Consider the following 14,230-nt stretch of genomic DNA (forward strand, 5'->3'; position numbering starts at 1 on the left):
GGAGGGGGGCTGGAAAGCCCACTTGCCACCAGGGCGTTAGTTCATTAGTTTTAATAAATAAATGTATCAGCCCAAGTTAGAGGTCGGAGCATTTTAATAAATAAAGATCGGCTCTTAAACTGCAGTGATTTTTAGCTGAGTAGCTAATCTTCTCAAGGGCTTAGCTCGGAGGGATCAGAATAAACAGATAATAGAAAGTCGTTACAGGCACTGTCCCCTTAAACTCTGCTTAGGAAGTTTTATTCTTTTGAGTTATTTCAAATTCTGTGAATTATATCTGAATATGGGGGGAGGGGGGGCAGGGGGGGGAGATTAAAAAATGTTAGCTAGATACATTCCCCTCGACTGGAATGTTTTAAAGAGTGAGTTCATTATATACCACCACATTCAATTTGCAAATGCAGTTCCCAACGCTATTCTTCATGGTTAATAACTGGGAATTGATTGAAAAGGGAGGTCATGCAGCTTTCAAAGCAGAAAGAGCCGAGCCTAATGGGGCTAGTGAAGAGATGGTTTTACATACACACTTTCAATGGTTGTTTTATTAGATGTTTGCAGGTTGTGATTAACAGTATGTGGCAATTTTATTATTGAACAAACAATGCCTCTGACAAGCAGGACACAGCCTGCAAAGCGAACGTGAACTGTGCAAAGAAGAGATTGCACTTGGAGTTTCCACCCGTTTATACAAGCTAATTAGGGCAAATCATAAATTACTGTGGGACGGGAAGATTTGTATGTGAGTTGGTGGAGCTCTCCTTGAGCAAACCGTCTTCCACTCGTAAATTATCTCGCTCAGGAAAATGACCTTTACAGGAAGAAAAGGAGGTTTACTAAAATGGGAATGGGGAGAAGGAGAGGCCAAGCCTGGAGAGCAAGCGGCGCCTCTTGACCCTCTCCCAAAGGCAGAAGCTGCCCAGGCAATAAACTTCCCTCCATTCCTCCCTTCCAGCTCCATGTCAGGAGAGCGGGATGCTGCTCCCCGTGACTAACAAACCCATCTTCAGAGCTCTTCCCCCACCAGCTGTCCGTGAGCACCCAGCACCGGCTCCTGCCCTTCCCCAGCAGAGCCTGGGTGGAAGCCCAGAGCTGTCGCGGGCTGCAGACATCCTTTCCATAGCCAGACACAGCGTGGGGAGCCTGACATTTTCGAGGTCTCAACCTGTTGCCCGATGGAGAGTATTTAAAGCCCAGAGCGTTATTAATAAACCTCGTGCAACGAACGCAGCCGAGAAGGGCTTTTATTCTAAAAGGGAGGATTTTGAAAGAGCCCAATCCTGACCCCAGTGGGGATTTTTGGCTCATTCTACAAGGATCAGGATTAATTCCAAAGGTGGTCGTTATTGAAAAGAGACAACATTTGGTTGGCAAATGTATTTGCTTCCTCCCATAGTTCCTGCTTAACCCACAGACAGTGCTTGGAAGGAGTAGGCCAGATTCTGCTCCATTTACTCCGGGTTTGTCTCCAGCTGACGGCACCGACAGCAGTAACACCTCTTCAGGTTTACACGAGTCAGAAGGAACTGGCTGCAGCATTTCTGTCATTAATAAACCCCCAGAAATTTTGAGATCAATACCAATCTGAGGATACACAGTATACCCTGAACGGGCACTTGGCTTGCAAAATCACAGCTGACATAACGGGATGTGTAATGCTCTGAGCTGGCCCTAATAAATCGTCCCCCACTGGCACGCACCTGGGTGTATTCCAGTCCGCAGGTGAGGTGGACAGGCTGGAGATGTGCACATCTGCCCCAAAATCCTACAACCTGGAGAAGAGACCCCTGTCCCGGGCTCACCAGTGAGGTTCTTGGTCCCATCATGGGAGGCATCACCCGTCCCAGGTGCTAGCTGGGGTGGGAGCTCAGCAGAGCAAACTCGTGGGGCTCCTAAAGTTACCAGAGCCACAAGGGTTTCAACAGCTCGGAAACCAGATCTGCTGCGGCCACAACGACCAGCGTGGGGACTGTGGACACCTAACCTCGCTGCCGGAGGAGAAGCTGCTGCCTGAGCATTCACACCCCATCCGACGAGTCACACAGACACCACCCGACTCTGTCACTGCTCAGCCTGGGGTCCCTTCGCAGCGAGCGACCCCAATGAGCCCACGGGTGCCCCTTCCGAGTCCTCACACACACACACCATCACATACCATCACACACCATCACACACCATCACACACACTCTCTCATTCCCGGGCGCGCTCCCTCCTCCTTCAGGCTCAACCCTAGGTTTCCCGCAGCAAAGTCTCAGGCGTCAAGTTTTATAAACGTGATTAATTTTACCCTTGCGATCTACACACCCGCCCCCGGCGCGCTCTTCACGCGTCTTTCAGTCCAATGGTGATTTTTGGTCTGGGGTCTTCTAGCACCTTCTCGGATTCTCTCTCTGTGTCCAGCCAGACCGGCCCTTGACTGCTCTGCTCTCGCTGATTTGCAGTCTCTGCTGCTTCTGTCACCTCCTGATCTTCTGGTTTACACTTGTGTACCTGCGCTCGCTGGCAGAACATGGGGAACGGAGAAGTCCCAGACTTAGGGAAAAACACTACCAAAACATCAGTGTGTTATCCACATTCTCCTCGTACTAAAAGCCCAAACACAGCACTGTGCCAGCTGCTAGGAAAATTACTAAGAAAATTATCGCGGCCTAAAGGCTTCAGCAGATCTTGCCGCTCATGCTAAGTAAAGCTAGGCAAACAGCGCAAGGCACACCATAGTATAACCCTAAGTAATTTATTCTAATTAAAACTTATTTAAGCTAAACAAGCAATGCCTCTCAACACTCACCTTCTCCCTGATCTTCCCCATTTGATGTTATTTAGCACGTAGCAGCCGTTTGCAAACTGCCACAGAAAGACAAGATAGGACTTTACAAGAAAATCCCTGGTTGTCTCAGGTATGTTTCGTAAAGCAGCCGATTCTATTTCATATATTCCTCCTCCCACCTTGCCTACAACCTCTCAAAGGCTGTAAACCTCCCAGAGACCCTGCTGAAGGACGGAGCAGCGTCTCCAGCCCCGCAGCCTGCCCGCCGGAGACCCGCTGCCAAGGTGACACCCCACCAGGATTAATAGAAATAAATACATAAATAAATAAATAAATAAAATCAATTTCTCAAGGTCATGGGCACGGTGAGAGCGGGACCAGGCATCCCTACATGACACACGCCCTCCTCGCTAGCGAGGCTGGAAGGGGAACCTTTGCCAACATCTATAAAATGTGCTGGGTGTGCCACCGTCGTGTACTGTCAGATGAAACCCAGACAGTAAATCAAGCAGCGCGGCACAGCTTAATGCCCTCGTCTGTGATTGTACGTGATGCACAGCCTCTTCCCATAGAGTTGCGAGGATCAGCTGTGCGGAGGAGGGGGGAAAAATAAAAATAAAAATCCGATTTGACTTTCGGGGTTTGATGCTACAGCGTTTCCCAGGCTAAGATGAGATCAGTTAAGATGAGATCGGTAGGTCAGCCCCATAGTTTAAAGCTTCTTTCTGTTTTTATGCCTATTAAGCTGGCCTCTTATATATTAAGTCTGACAGAGGTGCTGAATGCTTTATGTAATAATTTTTTATTTTTTTTTTTACTGGATCTAATTCTAGCTGACTCAAATCTGGGTTTTTCTGATTGCAGAAAAACCTTCAAACAAGGAACAATCTAGCTAATAGTGCTTGCATAAATCATCCTCAAAATAATGAGTATCTGTGGAGTGAATTCATTTAGCTAAATAGATGGAGGACCACTTTAAAGTTATTTAGAAAGATTAACAAAAGAGAAGGGAAATGAAAAACAGATAATAAATTGACGAGAGAAGGGAAAAATTGTATTAGAAACAATGAATTTATAATAAATTCAAAATGTTAAGGAGAAATTTCCAAAAAAGGAGATTGGCACCGTGGCAGTTTGGCTGTGCTGGTGCTAAAATGTATTTTTAATTAAAATACATGGATGTTAAAATGCATTTTAAAATAGAGAGATAAATAGGTCCCCAGCCAAAATTATATTTTTACTTTTATGACTTTCAAATTCACCCATAATTTGTCATCTCCTTAGTACAAGAAAGCACTTACCTACTCCGGGGCTAGTTCTTCCACTGCACTCAACGTACCTTCATCAACCGCTCACTACAGAATGTGTAACGGCACATACCCCCGGGCAGATCGCCGGGATTACTCCCCTCCCACCTGGAACCTGCACCTTTTTTTCCTGACAAAACCCCCAGTGTTTCTCTCCTGCATCCTTTCTTCTTCTCCACTCATTTTTCCTTCCCCCATCTCAATCCTTTCCCTTCCATCTCCAATGATTTTGCCATGTGCAGTCCCCCAGCCTATTCCTTCATCTAGATTTAGGGAATATCCCGCGCCCTGCTCCTTGGTGCTTTATTTAGGGGTGACTTTGCAAGGTGCCTGTGAGCCCGGTAACAGCCTTGGAGGGAGCCCCTGCAAACATATTGGATTGTCCCGATGCGTTTTTGGTGTCTCAAAGCCCCTACAACACCTCTCTATTTGCATTCCAGTGGCAGCAGATGTGGATTTTCTTTCCTCACCTGCAGCAATTTAGTGAGTGTTTCCTCCCCATAAAGTCTCATAGTAGGTCTTAATGCCGTTATGGAGCAACATTTAGGTTCTCTGTAGCCAAGCCTGGAGGAATCCACCAAGAGGTCCACACAATGACTACAAAGGCTTTGAGTCCCACCTAAATCCTGAGGAAAACCGGGATGATGCCTCAACCGATACGATGCTTTCGAGATCAAGTCTACCACTCGTGTTTTATCCTCCAGAAAAACATCATTTTCCAGGAGAAGGCGTCCCCTAACAAATTTTGGCACTGTGTTAAAGAAGCATGAGGGTATCCGTCTTCAAAACCCTTCACCCACCTTGCGCTGCGTTTCCAGTCTCACGGCTGAACGTGCAGCGTTTCCAAACACATCACTGAGTGAGCGTATTTCAAACCCACGCATTTTGGACAGGCTCAAAAACTGCATTGTGGCTTCTCTCTTTCTTCTGTTGTGCTTTGATTTATTTACTTCTCATATCATGTTTAGACTTGCTAAATATAAAAACTGTTCAAAATAACTGTGCAAAATATTCTCCAAGTCCTTGAGGAAAAAAAACCCAAAAAACGTTGCTCAGATCTGCCTTCTCATGTTTTATGGTTTTAAGCACATGTTGTAAATAGAATATTTCCATAATAAATATTTGATAAAAATAATTTCCACGTGAAGTTAGTTCTAAGCCAACAGCCCCTGAAAGGCAGAAGAGGAGCTACCAGGTTGGCAGCAACATTAGATGCGTTCCCAAAAAAGTTCCCTGACATTATTGGAAGAGGCCACCTTGAGCGGGCAAGACAAATTTGGTCTCCATATTACCCCTTTGCCTCACCTCCTCCTCATCTCCTCGATGTGGACACCTGCTCAGTGAGAAGACAGCAATAGCAAGGAGCCCAAGAGTCGCAGATGCGTTTTCTGACAATCGAAGTCATGTCAGCTTGTGGCTTGATATTTCGTTTCACTGCCTTCATGCTCAAACCTGCACCTAACTTACTGACACCTCTCCTCTTTCACTCACGGACCTGCGGACTGAAGCATCTCTCTTTGTGGAAGATGCACAAGTGCAGGTTGTTGCCCCCTTGCAGTCCCTGTGACATTAGCGTTGGTCCACACTTAGGTCTGCAAATAAGCTCATCTCCAAAGCTCAGAGGTCGACTTGAGCTCTGGGCACCATTCACCAGCACTTTCCCAACACCTTTTCCAACAATGCTGCACGTCCCAGTGAGGCAGAAAGCAGCAAGAAATCACGGTGGCCACAATTTCCCCTTTCATGGAGCCGGAATTTCATGTGCTTTAATTTCATTGATTGCTGTGTAGTCTCATTCAGCGAGAATGAGAGGAGTTTCACTTTTACAGGTGCCTGGTACATTCCCACTTGTTTATTAGATGGGCAAGACAAGACAAAAATAATGAATTTGCAGTTTGTTGCCAGCATCAAAATCACTTTTGGTGGAGATCTAAAACCGCAAAGGTTGTACAGATCTGATTTCTTGCTGAAAATTTATGCCTTTTTTACTGAGAAGACAACAGAAAAATAATGATAAATAAAATACAATTTAACCAAAGAGGCACCAGAGCAGTTTTAAAGGGAATTAAAATGAATTTGTTCATTTAAAGGACTTTACTGTAGGTCAGAGCCCTTCAGAGGTAAAATTATTCTAATTGATTATATTGTTGGTAAATGCATTTATGGTGTGACAGAGTATGTGAAATCACTGAGGCAAACTGCTGAAGGTGCAGATTAGCTAATTTACTGGACAAAATGACCTTTGTTGCACTAAGAACCAAATCTTAAGGGAAAGAAATCTTTTAAATAGCTGCTGATAGTTTAAATGAATTACCCAAGAAAATGATGTTGAAGAGCTGAATATATTAGAGGACTTAACATAGTAGAGGATCTATACAGAGTACATATGGGCTGAATATATTAGAGGATGCTTTGCATGAGAAATAACTTAATTTGGGACCCCCAGGCTTCTGCTGTTATGTGCCCATAGAGGGGAAGCAAACAGATACCTTTTCTACACGCTAAATTGTTTGACATTTCTTTCCCACCCCTCAAAGACAACTGTTGTGCAGCAAATACAAGGGAAGGGAGGGTATCCAAAGAGGCAAAATATTGCTCCATATTGCATTGCTGTAGAGGTTTGGCTACGGAGGAGGAAACTGTTGAGCTGGGACATGTGCAGGTAGCCCAAGCGATGTACCGGCCGCTCTGCCCTGCTCCGGGCTCGGTGCCGCACAGGAGGACAGCGCGGAGACGAGCGAAAGCTCACTCTAAATGCAACAGGAAACAAAAACTAAGAGGCGCCGCATCCTTCTCCAGCAGTAATTTCCTCATGCTATGAAAGTCATATAATGTTCTTTACACAATTTATTGTAAATCACTCATGGCTTGTTTAACACTCCGCTGATTTCATCTTGATTTATTGCATTGCCACCCTGCACGGCACGGCACCAGCCGTGCCTTTATGGTCTTTAATCAAAGCCCAAACACCTGTAGGTTGGAGCCCGTGGCTGAGGGTTCCCATATCTGAAGTCCCCACATGATGCTGGGCGTCCTGCGAGCCCACGTGCCGTAGGCTGAGCCCGGAGCATCACAAAGACGCACCAGGGACCAGTGCTGCCCCGCTCCCCTCCTCCTTTCACAGCCCACCGAGGTCCAGCGCTGCCAGGCCAATGCACTGAGGACCACGCTGCGCAGCCCTGGGATTTCGTCTCCCCATTGCTTTGGGGGGGGATGACAGCGAGCCCATTCACCCGTCTGCCTGCTCCTGTTGTCCTTTACCTTGCCGTTCCATGGTGGCTCCTGCAGATCTTGGGTGACATCGTGGTCCCATAGCTGTCCGTACTGTCCCTGGAACGGAGAGTCCATATTCCTCAAAAAGCTGGCAACCTGGTGAGGCAGAGATCAGGAAAACAATAGAGTTATCATCCTCAGAGAGCCAACAACATTTTATCCCCAGAATTTACCTGGGGGTCACACAGGAAGCCTGCGGCAGGACCAAGATGAGACCCAGACCACCACCAAGACTTAATTACAAAATTAGCATCTCCCTCCTTGGACATTAGGGCATGTTGTAAGAAGACAGTCGATGCTGGCAACATCTGAGCAATCTCTAGTTCCAAGGAGGAGCTGAGCAAGAGTAGGTACTGGACTACTGCAAACCCATGGAGAGCATCTGGAAGTCAGAAGAGCATCCTTTCCCCCCTTTCTCTAGGGCAGCCAACGACACAAGAAGTAAGGAACAGCTGCCCGAAATAATCCTTTCATCACTTCAGACAGCTAACAAAGCCAAAAATAAATATTTCAGCTTGGGCAGTGTTTAAAAAGATTTTATTGCTGTAAGGCCAAAATTTCAGTCTATCGAAATGTCTTTACACAAACCGAGTTAAATGAGTAATTGGTTTAGAAAGAGTCGGACCAAACGCACAGCAAAAGTATAAACTGCTCTCGTGAAACTCTGTTAACTCCCCTAGATAGGACTTTACAAGAAAATCCCTGGTTGTCTCAGGTATGTTTCGTAAAGCAGCCGATTCTATTTCATATATTCCTCCTCCCACCTTGCCTACAACCTCTCAAAGGCTGTAAACCTCCCAGAGACCCTGCTGAAGGACGGAGCAGCGTCTCCAGCCCCGCAGCCTGCCCGCCGGAGACCCGCTGCCAAGGTGACACCCCACCAGGATTAATAGAAATAAATACATAAATAAATAAATAAATAAAATCAATTTCTCAAGGTCATGGGCACGGTGAGAGCGGGACCAGGCATCCCTACATGACACACGCCCTCCTCGCTAGCGAGGCTGGAAGGGGAACCTTTGCCAACATCTATAAAATGTGCTGGGTGTGCCACCGTCGTGTACTGTCAGATGAAACCCAGACAGTAAATCAAGCAGCGCGGCACAGCTTAATGCCCTCGTCTGTGATTGTACGTGATGCACAGCCTCTTCCCATAGAGTTGCGAGGATCAGCTGTGCGGAGGAGGGGGGAAAAATAAAAATAAAAATCCGATTTGACTTTCGGGGTTTGATGCTACAGCGTTTCCCAGGCTAAGATGAGATCAGTAGGTCAGCCCCATAGTTTAAAGCTTCTTTCTGTTTTTATGCCTATTAAGCTGACCTCTTATATATGAAGTCTGACAGAGGTGCTGAATGCTTTATGTAATAATTTTTTATTTTTTTTTTTACTGGATCTAATTCTAGCTGACTCAAATCTGGGTTTTTCTGATTGCAGAAAAACCTTCAAACAAGGAACAATCTAGCTAATAGTGCTTGCATAAATCATCCTCAAAATAATGAGTATCTGTGGAGTGAATTCATTTAGCTAAATAGATGGAGGACCACTTTAAAGTTATTTAGAAAGATTAACAAAAGAGAAGGGAAATGAAAAACAGATAATAAATTGACGAGAGAAGGGAAAAATTGTATTAGAAACAATGAATTTATAATAAATTCAAAATGTTAAGGAGAAATTTCCAAAAAAGGAGATTGGCACCGTGGCAGTTTGGCTGTGCTGGTGCTAAAATGTATTTTTAATTAAAATACATGGATGTTAAAATGCATTTTAAAATAGAGAGATAAATAGGTCCCCAGCCAAAATTATATTTTTACTTTTATGACTTTCAAATTCACCCATAATTTGTCATCTCCTTAGTACAAGAAAGCACTTACCTACTCCGGGGCTAGTTCTTCCACTGCACTCAACGTACCTTCATCAACCGCTCACTACAGAATGTGTAACGGCACATACCCCCGGGCAGATCGCCGCGCTTACTCCCCTCCCACCTGGAACCTGCACCTTTTTTTCCTGACAAAACCCCCAGTGTTTCTCTCCTGCATCCTTTCTTCTTCTCCACTCATTTTTCCTTCCCCCATCTCAATCCTTTCCCTTCCATCTCCAATGATTTTGCCATGTGCAGTCCCCCAGCCTATTCCTTCATCTAGATTTAGGGAATATCCCGCGCCCTGCTCCTTGGTGCTTTATTTAGGGGTGACTTTGCAAGGTGCCTGTGAGCCCGGTAACAGCCTTGGAGGGAGCCCCTGCAAACATATTGGATTGTCCCGATGCGTTTTTGGTGTCTCAAAGCCCCTACAACACCTCTCTATTTGCATTCCAGTGGCAGCAGATATGGATTTTCTTTCCTCACCTGCAGCAATTTAGTGAGTGTTTCCTCCCCATAAAGTCTCATAGTAGGTCTTAATGCCGTTATGGAGCAACATTTAGGTTCTCTGTAGCCAAGCCTGGAGGAATCCACCAAGAGGTCCACACAATGACTACAAAGGCTTTGAGTCCCACCTAAATCCTGAGGAAAACCGGGATGATGCCTCAACCGATACGATGCTTTCGAGATCAAGTCTACCACTTGTGTTTTATCCTCCAGAAAAACATCATTTTCCAGGAGAAGGCATCCCCTAACAAATTTTGGCACTGTGTTAAAGAAGCATGAGGGTATCCGTCTTCAAAACCCTTCACCCACCTTGCGCTGCGTTTCCAGTCTCACGGCTGAACGTGCAGCATTTCCAAACACATCACTGAGTGAGCGTATTTCAAACCCACGCATTTTGGACAGGCTCAAAAACTGCATTGTGGCTTCTCTCTTTCTTCTGTTGTGCTTTGATTTATTTACTTCTCATATCATGTTTAGACTTGCTAAATATAAAAACTGTTCAAAATAACTGTGCAAAATATTCTCCAAGTCCTTGAGGAAAAAAAACCCAAAAAACGTTGCTCAGATCTGCCTTCTCATGTTTTATGGTTTTAAGCACATGTTGTAAATAGAATATTTCCATAATAAATATTTGATAAAAATAATTTCCACGTGAAGTTAGTTCTAAGCCAACAGCCCCTGAAAGGCAGAAGAGGAGCTACCAGGTTGGCAGCAACATTAGATGCGTTCCCAAAAAAGTTCCCTGACATTATTGGAAGAGGCCACCTTGAGCGGCCAAGACAAATTTGGTCTCCATATTACCCCTTTGCCTCACCTCCTCCTCATCTCCTCGATGTGGACACCTGCTCAGTGAGAAGACAGCAATAGCAAGGAGCCCAAGAGTCGCAGATGCGTTTTCTGACAATTGAAGTCATGTCAGCTTGTGGCTTGATATTTCGTTTCACTGCCTTCATGCTCAAACCTGCACCTAACTTACTGACACCTCTCCTCTTTCACTCACGGACCTGCGGACTGAAGCATCTCTCTTTGTGGAAGATGCACAAGTGCAGGTTGTTGCCCCCTTGCAGTCCCTGTGACATTAGCGTTGGTCCACACTTAGGTCTGCAAATAAGCTCATCTCCAAAGCTCAGAGGTCGACTTGAGCTCTGGGCACCATTCACCAGCACTTTCCCAACACCTTTTCCAACAATGCTGCACGTCCCAGTGAGGCAGAAAGCAGCAAGAAATCACGGTGGCCACAATTTCCCCTTTCATGGAGCCGGAATTTCATGTGCTTTAATTTCATTGATTGCTGTGTAGTCTCATTCAGCGAGAATGAGAGGAGTTTCACTTTTACAGGTGCCTGGTACATTCCCACTTGTTTATTAGATGGGCAAGACAAGACAAAAATAATGAATTTGCAGTTTGTTGCCAGCATCAAAATCACTTTTGGTGGAGATCTAAAACCGCAAAGGTTGTACAGATCTGATTTCTTGCTGAAAATTTATGCCTTTTTTACTGAGAAGACAACAGAAAAATAATGATAAATAAAATACAATTTAACCAAAGAGGCACCAGAGCAGTTTTAAAGGGAATTAAAATGAATTTGTTCATTTAAAGGACTTTACTGTAGGTCAGAGCCCTTCAGAGGTAAAATTATTCTAATTGATTATATTGTTGGTAAATGCATTTATGGTGTGACAGAGTATGTGAAATCACTGAGGCAAACTGCTGAAGGTGCAGATTAGCTAATTTACTGGACAAAATGACCTTTGTTGCACTAAGAACCAAATCTTAAGGGAAAGAAATCTTTTAAATAGCTGCTGATAGTTTAAATGAATTACCCAAGAAAATGATGTTGAAGAGCTGAATATATTAGAGGACTTAACATAGTAGAGGATCTATACAGAGTACATATGGGCTGAATATATTAGAGGATGCTTTGCATGAGAAATAACTTAATTTGGGACCCCCAGGCTTCTGCTGTTACGTGCCCATAGAGGGGAAGCAAACAAATACCTTTTCTACACGCTAAATTGTTTGACATTTCTTTCCCACCCCTCAAAGACAACTGTTGTGCAGCAAATACAAGGGAAGGGAGGGTATCCAAAGAGGCAAAATATTGCTCCATATTGCATTGCTGTAGAGGTTTGGCTACGGAGGAGGAAACTGTTGAGCTGGGACATGTGCAGGTAGCCCAAGCGATGTACCGGCCGCTCTGCCCTGCTCCGGGCTCGGTGCCGCACAGGAGGACAGCGCGGAGACGAGCGAAAGCTCACTCTAAATGCAACAGGAAACAAAAACTAAGAGGCGCCGCATCCTTCTCCAGCAGTAATTTCCTCATGCTATGAAAGTCATATAATGTTCTTTACACAATTTATTGTAAATCACTCATGGCTTGTTTAACACTCCGCTGATTTCATCTTGATTTATTGCATTGCCCCCCTGCACGGCACGGCACCAGCCGTGCCTTTATGGTCTTTAATCAAAGCCCAAACACCTGTAGGTTGGAGCCCGTGGCTGAGGGTTCCCATATCTGAAGTCCCCACATGATGCTGGGCGTCCTGCGAGCCCACGTGCCGTAGGCTGAGCCCGGAGCATCACAAAGACGCACCAGGGACCAGTGCTGCCCCGCTCCCCTCCTCCTTTCACAGCCCACCGAGGTCCAGCGCTGCCAGGCCAATGCACTGAGGACCACGCTGCGCAGCCCTGGGATTTCGTCTCCCCATTGCTTTGGGGGGGGGATGACAGCGAGCCCATTCACCCGTCTGCCTGCTCCTGTTGTCCTTTACCTTGCCGTTCCATGGTGGCTCCTGCAGATCTTGGGTGACATCGTGGTCCCATAGCTGTCCGTACTGTCCCTGGAACGGAGAGTCCATATTCCTCAAAAAGCTGGCAACCTGGTGAGACAGAGATCAGGAAAACAATAGAGTTATCATCCTCAGAGAGCCAACAACATTTTATCCCCAGAATTTACCTGGGGGTCACACAGGAAGCCTGCGGCAGGACCAAGATGAGACCCAGACCACCACCAAGACTTAATTACAAAATTAGCATCTCCCTCCTTGGACATTAGGGCATGTTGTAAGAAGACAGTCGATGCTGGCAACATCTGAGCAATCTCTAGTTCCAAGGAGGAGCTGAGCAAGAGTAGGTACTGGACTACTGCAAACCCATGGAGAGCATCTGGAAGTCAGAAGAGCATCCTTTCCCCCCTTTCTCTAGGGCAGCCAACGACACAAGAAGTAAGGAACAGCTGCCCGAAATAATCCTTTCATCACTTCAGACAGCTAACAAAGCCAAAAATAAATATTTCAGCTTGGGCAGTGTTTAAAAAGATTTTATTGCTGTAAGGCCAAAATTTCAGTCTATCGAAATGTCTTTACACAAACCGAGTTAAATGAGTAATTGGTTTAGAAAGAGTCGGACCAAACGCACAGCAAAAGTATAAACTGCTCTCGTGAAACTCTGTTAACTCCCCTCCCTCCAAAAAATAATATATATATGTAAAATAATATGGATTGTGCCACCAGTTGTACCACTGAGCTCCATAGGTGCCTGTCCAACTGTTTGCCCCACCGAGCACGTCTGGATGAAAGAGCTGCCGCGATGTCCTTGGCCAGGGCTCATCCCACGCCGAGCCCCCCCGCGGGGCTGCCGCAGTGCCCCCTGCTTCGCACACGCAACCCGGGGCACGAGGAGCATCTCGGCTATTTTAATCCCCAGCAGTAGACACCGAACAGCTGCACGTGCCGGGCCCAGGCCAGGAGCAGTCACGTCCCCGTTTGCAAACCTTGCCCAAAACACCTGGCCTTCTCCTTCCCCCCGCCCCGAGCCACGGCACCACACGGGGATGGATGGTCCACACCACAGAGGGGTGCAGAGCTCCGCTGTCCCGGTGAAGGGCAAAGGATACCCGCTCTACATCATCTTCTCCAAGACTTGCAAGACCCAGAAGATCCGAGCGACAGCTGTGGGGGGACAAACACGCAAGGCGGAGGCAAAGTTATTTCTGCTCCCCCTGCCCCAGGGTTTCCCAGGCAGATGCAGGTGAATGTGGGTCCGAGGTGGGATGGGAATCTCACGTGGCCACAACACGCTGCTGCCACAGCCTCCACAGCTGATTTACACCCGTGCAATGTGCACGTCTGGCCGTCCTGCTGGAGACGGGACTCCAAATCCCAGACCTTTGAAGTTATGCCCAGATAAAGCTCCTGAAAAAAATCCAGAATTGCTTATAGCCTTAGGGATGGCATAGTTTGTACCATAAAGAAGCCTACTGGACGACAAAACTGGCGCTGAAAGATCTCCCCCTGCCTGCTGTCGACCGGCGTTTCCATCAGTGTCACAAGCTGTTCACAGCAACAAGCTTTAGATAAGCGGGAACACGGATACACCCACACAGCCCGGGAAAGGTGCGCGCGGAGCATGTGTGTGAACAGCCCCGCTGCTTCCAGGGACCTGCGCTGCCCGCATCAGAGAGGAGCTGCTGGAAAAGGCGCTGGCAGGTTTTTAGCAACCAGAGAGCAAATCCTCCG

This window comes from Charadrius vociferus, unplaced genomic scaffold, assembly GCF_000708025.1.
Source record: "Charadrius vociferus isolate BGI_N301 unplaced genomic scaffold, ASM70802v2 scaffold27, whole genome shotgun sequence".
Lineage (NCBI taxonomy): Eukaryota > Metazoa > Chordata > Aves > Charadriiformes > Charadriidae > Charadrius > Charadrius vociferus.